The 10,842-nt window shown below is 46.1% G+C and overlaps 1 protein-coding gene across 4 annotated transcripts in view; it reads left to right on the top strand.

The window, feature by feature from the left end:
- Positions 1–1,120: 1,120 nt before the first annotated feature.
- The window catches only part of AFF1 (ALF transcription elongation factor 1), a 208,258-nt gene continuing 198,536 nt past the window's right edge, over positions 1,121–10,842 (top strand). For 3 of the 4 annotated variants that reach the window (XM_032144895.2, XM_058433055.1, XM_032144976.2), the window contains exon 1: positions 1,162–1,350. The gene's annotated coding sequence lies outside the window, so the exon portion shown is untranslated. Of the gene's footprint in view, positions 1,351–10,842 lie in introns of all 4 variants that reach the window. The other variant, XM_032144734.2, reaches the window with a different exon arrangement.

Genomic DNA, 10,842 nt, shown 5'->3' with positions numbered 1-10,842 from the left:
TGGAGTAGGGTGAAGAGTTATATTTTGGAAAACAATCCATGGGAAATTAAGTCAAGTAGCCAAAGGTTTAATTTGGAAATGCAAATATCCATCAATTAGGTTTTCAATTACGTGGACAATAAAAGAGTTGAGCAGAGCAGTAGAGACAAAATTAAAAAGAGGAAAGAACAGAGAAGGCAGGGAGGGGCTTATTTTCACACATTATACCAATTTACATTACACATTATATTAAATTTAAGTAAGGCGCTTTTCTTCATCCAAATAATTTCACCCATTTTAAACCATAAAATATTGGCGGCGAAATCTCATCTGGGCCATTTGATGTAATCTTTCTGCGTCTCTTTCAGGAAGGAAGGTGCAACAACACAATGAAGACAGGCTGTTCCTTTCCTTGGTATGTTTACAGCAGGAATCGGGCAGCGACTTAACTAGACATAAGTTTCCCCTTCTTCCCACGGGTCTATTTGCCAAAGCCCCCTGCACCTATTAGAATTTTCTGAGGTTGGGCTGGCGGAGAGCAGAAACCCGGAGGCTAGATTCAGGAGACCTAGTTTCCCATGCTACTTAGTAGCCTGTGACATTGAGCACAATACTTACTTTTCAGCGCTTCGGTTTCATTATTTGGGAAATGGGAACAATATATCTGTTTTATAAGATTGTTGTGAAGATGAAACAGGCCTGTGTGTGAAAGGCCTTTTCTAAATTGTAAAGCGCTCCCCAGATGTTAGTTATTATCTCCTTTAAAGGGCACAGAATCTGTTTCAATAGTATAGGAGGTTACAAAAAGGCTCCTTGACACTTTTTGCTCAGAACTTGACCCTGAGCTTAATCTCGCCGTAAAGTGAAAGGGTTCTTGCGCCCCCACAGCAGCCCGGGGCAGGGTCACCCTCGCGACCGGGGCGGTCATTGCCGTATTCCGTCCTGAGCTGCCGCTCCCCCACGATCCTCCCACCAATCCCGGGAGGGCGGCGACGTCCCTTGCCGCTTGGGTGGCGCCAGCTAGAGGGCGCGGGCCGGGGCGGAACCCGGTACCGCGGCTCGGGAGGTGGGGTGGGGGCGTGGCCTCGCGCGGAGGGCGTGGCCTCGGGGCGTCCCGGGCGGCCGGCGCGCTGAGCTTGCCAGCCAGCTAGCGAGCGACGGGCGCGCGCGGCCCCTGCGCACTCGGCGGCCGCCTGCGCGCGTTGCGGCCGCAGCTGCACCTTTGCCTCCGCGGTTCCGCAGCCGAGCCCCGGGAGGACGCGCTCCCCTGCGTCGTCCGCACTTGCGCCCCTTCCCACCGCAACAGGTCAGGGGAGGGCGGAGGTGACGAGGGCGCCCGACCCGGGACTAGAGGACGGAAGGGTCTGGAAGGTGAGCGCAGCCTTGCGCCACCCAGGGCTGGGGGTCGATCCGCCTGGCCCCCGACCCCGCCGCCTCGGACTTCTCGGAAGCCGAGGCTCTCTCCCCGCCTCTCTGCCGGCTTCCCAGCACGCTGACTCAAGTCGCTGGCGTTCCCACTTTTCCGGTGGGAGCCTTCGGGGAGAACGGGCTAGGGCTCAGAGCTCTCACCGCCCTACTTGCGATCCCGCGGCAGGTAGCGCGTAGAAAAACAGGGGACGGGGACATGGGAAGAGACCCATGCTCCTCCCTCAGCCCCAGCCCCCAAGTCAGACGTTTGCCTGTGCACCCCGCGTTTTGCGGAGAGCTGTCCCGTTGTTGGGACCTGCTACTTGAGTTGCGTAATGAGTCCCAGAAGTTTCTCGGGGGGAGGGGGCGGGGAAAAGTGGGGTTCTTCTCTTCTGCACTCAGGGACCTTTCCCTGTGCCTGTGGTGGAGAGAGATGAGGGCTTGCCGTCGCGTCTCACTGAGAGCAGGAGGGAGGCGTGTGTCGGTGGTCCGTAGCCTCCGGGGAGGAGTTGGAGCCACCTTCTGAGACTTAACTTCTGGGACAGAGGGACAGGCGTCTTCAGTGTTGGACTGGTTAATTTCTCTTGATAATGCTTTTTTCCCCTCGGGTGTCCTATCCTCTGTGGCCGTCGCAACCCCACCCTCTGACCGTGCCAGCGCCGGAGCCAGGGAATGAGAGGGGAGAGAAGGTGGAGTGTGTGAATCACACGTTACCTTAGTGTAATGGTAGTTACATTAATGGAGCTGCGATGGGCCTGCGGGCGGTTCGATACCGTCCTGCTAGTTTTCTCTTCCCGGAGCTTCTCCACCACCAGCACCCGCATATTGTTATGCAGGTCATCTCGGGAAGGCACTTGGCTTTGGAGGTGGAGATGTGTCCCAATCTCCCTTGAACCAGTCTCGGTTGGGGGAAAGGCCTTGCAGCCAAGTGATTTGTTTTATTTAAGGGTGGAGCTGAAGATAATTTTCCCCCCCCCCCCCCCCGCCTTGGTGCACGTTGTGGGGTGTGACTTACCACGGGGAAATCAGACTGATTTAAAACCTTCAATGCAAACCTGTAAATTAAGGCGAAGACCCAGTGTTCCCTGGGACAGTTGCAAAGTGAGAAGAGCTCAGAAACTGAAGCACAGAAACATTAGGTAGGAGTCTGAGAGGCGTGGAAAATTTTGCTTGTGCAAGATTATTTCAGAGCAAGGTCATGCGGTGTGTGTAGAAGGTAGGTGGCCGTGGGATACATCTCTCAGACCTGCGTGGTGTCAGCCTCTGGGTGGGGATAAAAGTCACGAAAAAGACCTTTGGACCCGAGTCTAGTTTTTTTTCTTTGGGGCCAAAGAATACCTAGGCATGGCTCTGTTTCAGTGTTTACTTCCTCTGTCTAATGTATTTCCTTAGCTCGCCTTTCATCTTTAGTGGGAAGGATTCCTTGAGTGGATATTCTGGAAGTAGATTCACAGGAGATTGGAAAATTCTGGATGGTTTGCCTGCTTTAATATCAAGGTGTTGTCTCTTGTGGATGTTGGAAAGTACTGTACTTGAATATTTGAAGATAAATATGCAGAAAAGCAGTGGTGAGAACTAAAGGAAAATGATTCAAGGGGAGAGGAGAGAAAGCAAGAAAATACATTAAGTAGTACGTAAAACTAGAGAAACTCATTTGAATTAAGCCATTTTTATGGAGAGAAAGAACCGAGGAAATAATTTGGGATAGATTTGGTCACTTTGAGACAAATAGAGATTGAAGAGTGGGAATTTTGGGGAAAATGAGTTTAGATATTGGAGACTTTTCTTTTTTCAAATATAACTTACAAGGATGTTGAGGCTGGAGATGTGGGACTTGCAGGTATGTTGCTGTGAATTCTTCGCTTTTCACCTGCAAGAAAACTGTTAAATATTAATCTGCCTTATTCATTCACTAACAATTGAATTTGTGTCTTTGGCATTTGCTTAACTCTTCAACTTTGCAAAACTATAATTTTGAAGAATCACAGTGTGTTAAATTAGAATACAAAGATCATTTAGAGATTGAAAATTTATGACAAAAGTCCAGGCCATTTTGAACATTGCTTTCTCCTACATGCATAACAGGCATGCATTTTTTGCCACCAGAATCACTAATCTACTATAGGGTAATAAGACTATATCAAAACTAGCTGTCTCTTCTGTTTCCTCTCCGGTTTAACTGAATTTCGCAGAGCTGGTTGAGGTGAAAGTTACTTTTTTAATTGACTGAGATACTTGCTTAATTAGGTTTTGGATTAAAGTTAGAAAAGACTATTCAATTAAAATACATATATATTTATCAGGCACCTCTACAAGTCACTTCATTTATTTTTGAGACAGGTTCTCACTCTGTCACTTAGGCTGGAGTGCAGTGGCACAATCATAGCTCACTGCAACCTCCAACTCCTGGGCTCATGGGATCCTCCCTCCTCAGCCTCCCAAATAGCTGGGATTACAAGCATATGCCACCATGCCTGGCTAATTTAAAAAATCTTTTGGTAGAGATGGGTTGGGGTGGGTGGGGTCCTCCCTATGTTACCCAGGTGGGTCTTGAACTCCTGGCTCAAGCAATCCTCCCACTTTTGCCTCCCCAAGTGCTGAGATTACAGGTGGAAGCCACCATGCCTGGCCTACAAGTCACTTTAGCCAGGTGATTGTTTAGTTGAAGTTTCATATTGCCTTGAAAGTTGAAAAGAGGGGTGAAAAAATTGAGCTTAGAAAGGGTAAACTTGTTAAGGCCGGGCGCGGTGGCTCACGCTTGTAATCCCAGCACTTTGGGAGGCCGAGGCGGGCGGATCACGAGGTCAGGAGATCGAGACCACGGTGAAACCCCGTGTCTACTAAAAATACAAAAAATTAGCCGGGCGTGGTGGCGGGCGCCTGTGGTCCCAGCTACTCGGAGAGGCTGAGGCAGGAGAATGGCGTGAACCCAGGAGGCAGAGCTTGCAGTGAGCCGAGATTGCGCCACTGCACTCCAGCCTGGGTGACAGAGCGAGACTCCGTCTCAAAAAAAAAAAAAAGAAAGGGTAAACTTGTTTTCAATATTTTTTGAAAAGCTGATGGAAGGAGTTCTATGTTCAACTCTGTAATTTGTGGGCCCAAAGTTCCTTTATTTCAAGGCTCTAGACCATTAACTAATTTTTTGGGAGACTGAGAAAGTATGTTGGAGAGAGTGCAAATTAAGGAACCTCATTGGGGCCAGGTGTGGTGGCTCACACCTGTAATCCCAGCACTTTGGGAGGCTGAGGTGGGCGGATCACTTGAGGTCAGGGGTTCGGGACCAGCCTGACCAACATGGCGAAACCCGGTCTCTACTGAAAATACAAAAAGTAGCTGGGCATGATGGTGTGCTCCTGTAATTCCACCTCCTCCGGAGGCTAAGGCAGGAAAGTCGCTTGAACCCGGGAGGCGGAGGTTGCAGTGAGCCGAGATTGCACTGCTGCACTCCAGCCTGGGCCACAGAGCAAGACTCTGTCTCAAAAAAAAAAAAAAAGGAAACGTTAAAAAGGAACTGTATTTACCATAAATATACAGTTTCATAAGTGATATTTTCCTCAAGTAATAAATTCAACAATGGTTTCTCTTCTCAAGTGATGTTTAATTGGCAGTTGCTTTCTAGTAGTCTCTTTTTAAGACACAGTAGAAGCCTATTTAATAGTGTTGATTTGGATCTTAGATTTTAAAATAGATTACACAAACTCTGTAATCCATTTATTAAAATTCTACCACAGCATGGAAATAAATCGGAAATATGTGGCTTTTTGTAGGTACACATCCATTATTCATGATTGTTTATATCTGAACAACAGATTGTTATAGACTTGACACCATGAGACCCCAAGGTCATCAGGGTTGCTAATAGGAGTTTCTGTTGTATGCCTTAGGACAGAACTTCAGTAGTATTCCCAAAGGGAAGAAAATCAGCTGCTTTTCTTAAATTATCTGGCCCATTTTAAACATGACTAAGGATTTCTTGCTAGAGTGACTTTTTCCTATTAAAAGACTGAGATTATTGTGACAAATACTGCCTGAAGGAATCACTTACATCATTAATACAGTATCTCATATTCATTCCTAATACCGCGTAAGTATTGAGTAGCTTCTGTGAGCCAGACGGTATCCTAAGCATTGGAGAAATTGTGATGGTAACATGATCAAGAAAGAGAAAGGGCCTGTGCAGATGGAACTTATATTGGCACTTCACTGTTTACCAACAGCTTTCACATGGCATAATCATTTAAGCCTAATTGTGACGCTGAAATTGGAATTCATTTTCCATTTTAAAATCAGGAAATTGAGTTGAAGAAGTTAAGTGACTTGACTCTGTGACTCAAAGCCTGGTGCCCTTTCTACTATGGTACACTGTGTTGGCTATGTTGATGTGTGGTTTCCTGTTTTTCAAGAATTACAGCTTGACTCTAAAATATAAATAGTGTTTCTCCTTGGGTAAGTAATTCTTTCTGATCATTATGGGAATAAAAACAAGTATTTTCATTTAGGATTTTGAACATTTATGCCTCCAAAGGAAAAAATTATGCAAACCTATTTAACAGACACATGGTATTTCTTTGCACTAGATAAGAATCCTTACCTTCCTAAAAATTGAATACAGGGCCTTACAGACTAGCTGCCTTAGTGCTTAAAAACTATTATTCAACTTGTGAAAGCTCAGTTCATAAATTTTTAAGAGCATATCCCTGTGTAAGTCAGGACATACTCATACCATTTCCTTCGGTCTTATAGATACAGTGAATATGTGCAGTCTGGCAGTAGTTCTCAGACTTATAAGGTGCTCCTGAAAGGCTTGTGAAAACACAGATGTGCTCCTCTTACCCATCCCCCGAGTTTCTGATCCAGCAGGTCTAGGGTAATGCCCAAGAATTTGCATGTGTAACATGTTTGCGGCTGATATTGATGCTGTTATTTCTGGAACAACACTTTGAGAACCACTGTGGTATAGCAGAGAGTTTAAAAAGGTTTCTGAGTCAGACAGCTTGGGTTTGAATCTTGGATATGCTATCTACTAGCTGTCGGACCTTAGGCAAATTACCTTTTTCAAGAACTATGAAGGCTGACCGAGCACTGCTGCTTACGCCTGTAATTCTAGCACTTTGGGAGGCAGAGGCTAAAGGATCGTTTGAGCCCAGGAAATCTGAGACTAGCCTGGGCAACAAAGTGAGACCCCTTCTTTAAACAACAGCAACAACACCTGTGAAGTCTGAGATTTTACCCTACTCTCAAGCTAACTAACCTGCCACAGTTTCACGGACCCCTGGGTTAAAGAGGAATGACTTTATCACTCATCACGATAGCTGTAGCCAGAATATCAACATTTTCTTACACTGGTTTCCTAAGCCCCAATTTTCCAAAGGGTTATGTGAAGAGAGGAAGAGAGCCAAGTGACACATGCAAAAACAGTGGGTTGTATTAACAGGAAGGGAATCCTGAGTTTTTATGAGACAGAGTCTCACTCCGTTGCCCAGGCTGGAGTGCAGTGGTACAATCTTGTCTCACTGCAACCTTTGCCTCCCAGGTTCAAGCAGTTCTGCCTCAGCCACTCGAATAGCTGGGATCACAGGCATGTGCCACCACGACCAGCTAATTTTTGTATTTTTAGTAGAGATGGGGTTTCACCCATATTGGCCAGGCTAGTCTTGAACTCCTGACCTCAGATGATCCACCCGCCTCAGGCTCCCAAAGTGCTGAGATTACAGATGTGAGCCACTGTGCCTGGCCTTCCTAATCTTTTATAATTGTCAGTAAGCATGTCTGCTCTTCACAGGGAGATTTTATCTTTTTTTTCCCCCTAATCATTAGAACCTGTGAAGGGAGGGGCTGGGCATGGTGGCTTATGCCTCTAATCCCGGCACTTTGGGAGGCTAAGGTGGGTGGAACACTTGAGGTCAGGAGTTTGAGACCAGCTTAGCCAACATGATGAAACCCTGTCTCTACTAAAAATACAAAAATTAGCCGGGTATTGTGGTGGACACCTGTAATCCCAGCTACTCGGGAGGCTGAGGGAGGAGAATCACTTGAACTCTGGAGGTGGAGGTTGCAGTGAGCAGAGATCGAGATTGTACCACTGCACTCCAGCCTGGGTGACAGAACGTGACTCGGTTTCAAAACAAAACCTGTGAAGGGAGAGTTTTATCTTGATTATACTGCATAGTAAACATGCTGCCCTTAGTGCTAGGAGACTATCCCTAATTTTCCAAGGCTGTTCACCATATAAACTCTTTAAAGATAATTTGAAATAGCCGGGTGCAGTGGCTCATGCCTATAATCGCAGCACTTTGGTAGGCTGATGTGGGAGGATTGCATGAGCTCATGAGTTTGAGACCAGCCTGAGCAACATAGTGAGATCTCGTCTCCACAAAAATTAAAAAAAAAAATAGCCAGCTGGGCGCGGTGGACTTTGGGAGGCCGAGGCGGGCGGATCACGAGGTCAGGAGGTCGACCACAAAAATACAAAAAAAATTAGCCGGGCGTGGTGGCGGGCGCCTGTAGTCCCAGCTGCTCGGAGAGGCTGAGGCGGGAGAATGGCGTGAACCCGGGAGGCGGAGCTTGCAGTGAGCCGAGATTGCACCACTGCACTCCAGCCTGGGTGACAGAGCGAGACTCTGTCTCAAAAAAAAAAATAAAAATAAAAAAATAACAAATAAAAAAATAAATAGCCAGGCGGACCAGCCGCGGTGGGTCATGCCTGTAATCCCAGCACTTTGGGAGCCCAAGGCAGTTGGATCACTTGGAAGTCAGGAGTTTGAGACCAGCCTGGCCAACATGGTGAAACCCCGTCTCTACTAAAAATACAAAAATTAGCCCGGCATGGTAACACATGCCTGTAATCCTAGCTACTTGGGAGGCTGAGGCAGGAGAATTGCTTGGGGGTGGAGGTTGCGGTTGAGCCAAGATTGTGCCATTGCATTCCAGCATGGGCAACAGAGCAAGACTCTGTCTCATAAATAAATAAATAAAATAAAAATAGCCAGGCATGGTGTTGCATGTCTGTGGTCCCAGCTACTCAGGAGACTGAGGCGGGGAGATTGCTTGAGCCTTGACCTAGGCTGTGGTGAGGTGAGATCCTGCCACTGTACTCTAGGCTGGGCAACAGAGCAAGACCGTGTCTCGAAAAAGATAATCTGAAACAAAACAAAGACAATTGATGCCTCTGCTTGTAAAAAATGCACACAAATACCACAGACCCTTGGAGAAATTATCTCCTAACACCTTTTCAATCCTCCGTTTTTTTTTTTTCCTTATAAAATGGAGTGAGCAATATAGCAGTGTCTCCTTTATTGAGTAGTTGAACAGATTAAAGGTACTAAGATTTGGCAAGTTCTTGGAACAGAGCATAGTAAGTGCTACATAAATGTTTGCTATTATTACTCCTGAAAGAAGAGATTGTGTTCTCAGTCCTTTTTTCTTTTTTATGGTAAATATTGTCTCATAAGATGAAGTAGTTTACTTTGAATAAATTGCAAACTTTGAGTTTGTTCCAAGAAACTTTTGTAAGGGTCCAAATTCTGAAATGAGGACAGTGCCTCATATGATATTTTACCAGCCCACTGGGAATGAGGCAGAGACATTTTCTACCAATATCCATGTGCTTTTCTGTGTTTCCTAGCTTCTTTATGGTTACACGGAATCAGGTGACTCATCTGTCCAGATAAGCAATGAGTCACAGATAAGCAGTAAACTATTTATTTAGCATAAGTTAACTCCAGATAGTAGTAAGTACTATGAAAAAATAGAAGTGTGGCCAGCACTGCTGTTTTCCTACTCAGTAGCCATTCCTGTTTGTTCTTGTTGTCACTAAAAGAACTTTAATTGCTAAGAGACTACATTTGTCCAGTCTTAGGTGATAGATCATGTTTGTTCTCAGCCAGTGATGACAGTTTGTGTCTTGATTTACCTGCTTCCTTTAAAGCTAGAAGAACCCGGGTGACCTAGTTCTGGTTTTTTGATGGTCAAGATTTTTGGCAAAAATAGACAAATATGTCAGTAAAAGCCACACCTTCCTCTTCTCCTCTTCATGCCTTGAATGTGAATGAGATATCTCATTCCTAAGATGGACCATGACAAGCACGAAGACAACATGCTAAATAGGCAAAGCAGAAAAAGTCAGAGTTCCTGATGCCCTCATTGCATAGCTAACAGCATGCCAAGTAGCCACCCTCTTCTAGACTTGCTGTAGGAGAAACATAAACTTCTATTAATTTAAGCAGTTGTTACTTGCAGCTAAACACATTCCTAACCCATATAATAAGCATAATGCAGTAGAGAGTTGTGGGTTGGCTGGAGAGAGTCCTTGAGGGACAGCATTGTCACATTAGCTTTGAGAAGTCAGTGAAGGCCTCTCTGAGAATGTGTCATTGACCTGAGCGCCTAATGATCAGAGGGAGCCAACAATATGTGGGATGTGTACTTGAGTGTAGCGTAGCACCAGAACCCCATTGAACAAAACTTCAAAGTGTAGAAGAGATAGTTGGGGAAATTGTATTCCTTTATGGATTTCTGAGCTTGTGAGGTCCATGTGTATTGGAAAGCCTAGAGGAACTGTAGATAATCAGGTCAGTTTGGGGTCCTGGGAGATTATGATCTCTCCCAGGAGTAGAACTCTCTACTAGGGGTAGAGTTATAGAGAATCAGACTAAAACAGAACGTATGACCCATGATTTATCACTAACACATTGCCTGTTACCAAGAGACTGTTATTCCTGGGTAAAGGAGAAGTATAGATGACAAGGGACTAACTCTAGCCTACAGGCCTGGTCTCTGAGCAGAGTAATTTTTCTGATATTCTCCTTTGGAAACTAGATTGTGGTCCTGGGACTGGGGAGCTGCTTGCTCTGTTTGTCCAGTTGAAAGGTTCCCAGGCTGGGCTCAGTCACTCACACCTGTAATACCAGCATTTTCGGGACTAGCCTGGGCAACATGGCAAACTCCTGTCTCTACAAAAAATACAAAAATTAGCCGGGTGCAGTGGCTCATGCCTGTAATCCCAGCACTTTGGGAGGCTGAGGTGGGCAGATTACCTGAGTTCGGGAGTTTGAGACCAGCCTGACCAACATGGAGAAACCCCGTCGTCTCTACTAAAAATACGAAAAAATTAGCCGGGCGTGGTGGTGCATGCCTGTAATCCCAGCTACTCGGGAGGCTGAGGCAGGAGAATCGCTTGAACCCTGAAGCGGAGGTTGTGGTGAGCCAAGATCCTGCTATTGCACTCCAGCCTGGGCAACAAGAGCGAAACTCTACCTAAAATAATAAAATAGCCAGGATGGTGGCACACATCTGTAGTTCCAGTTACTCTGAAGGCTGAGGTGGGAGGTTTACTTGAGCCCAGAAGGTGGAGGTTGCAGTGAGCCATGACTGTGCCACTGCACTCCAGCCTGGGTGACAGAGCAAGACCCTGTTAAAAAAAAAAAACAGGCCGGGCGCGGTGGCTCACGCTTGTAA

Source organism: Hylobates moloch, unplaced genomic scaffold (assembly GCF_009828535.3).
Source record: "Hylobates moloch isolate HMO894 unplaced genomic scaffold, HMol_V3 SCAFFOLD_2, whole genome shotgun sequence".
NCBI classification, from domain to species: domain Eukaryota; kingdom Metazoa; phylum Chordata; class Mammalia; order Primates; family Hylobatidae; genus Hylobates; species Hylobates moloch.
The sequence above is the reverse complement of the archived record's forward strand: the minus strand, read 5'-3'. Positions and strand labels throughout refer to the sequence as shown.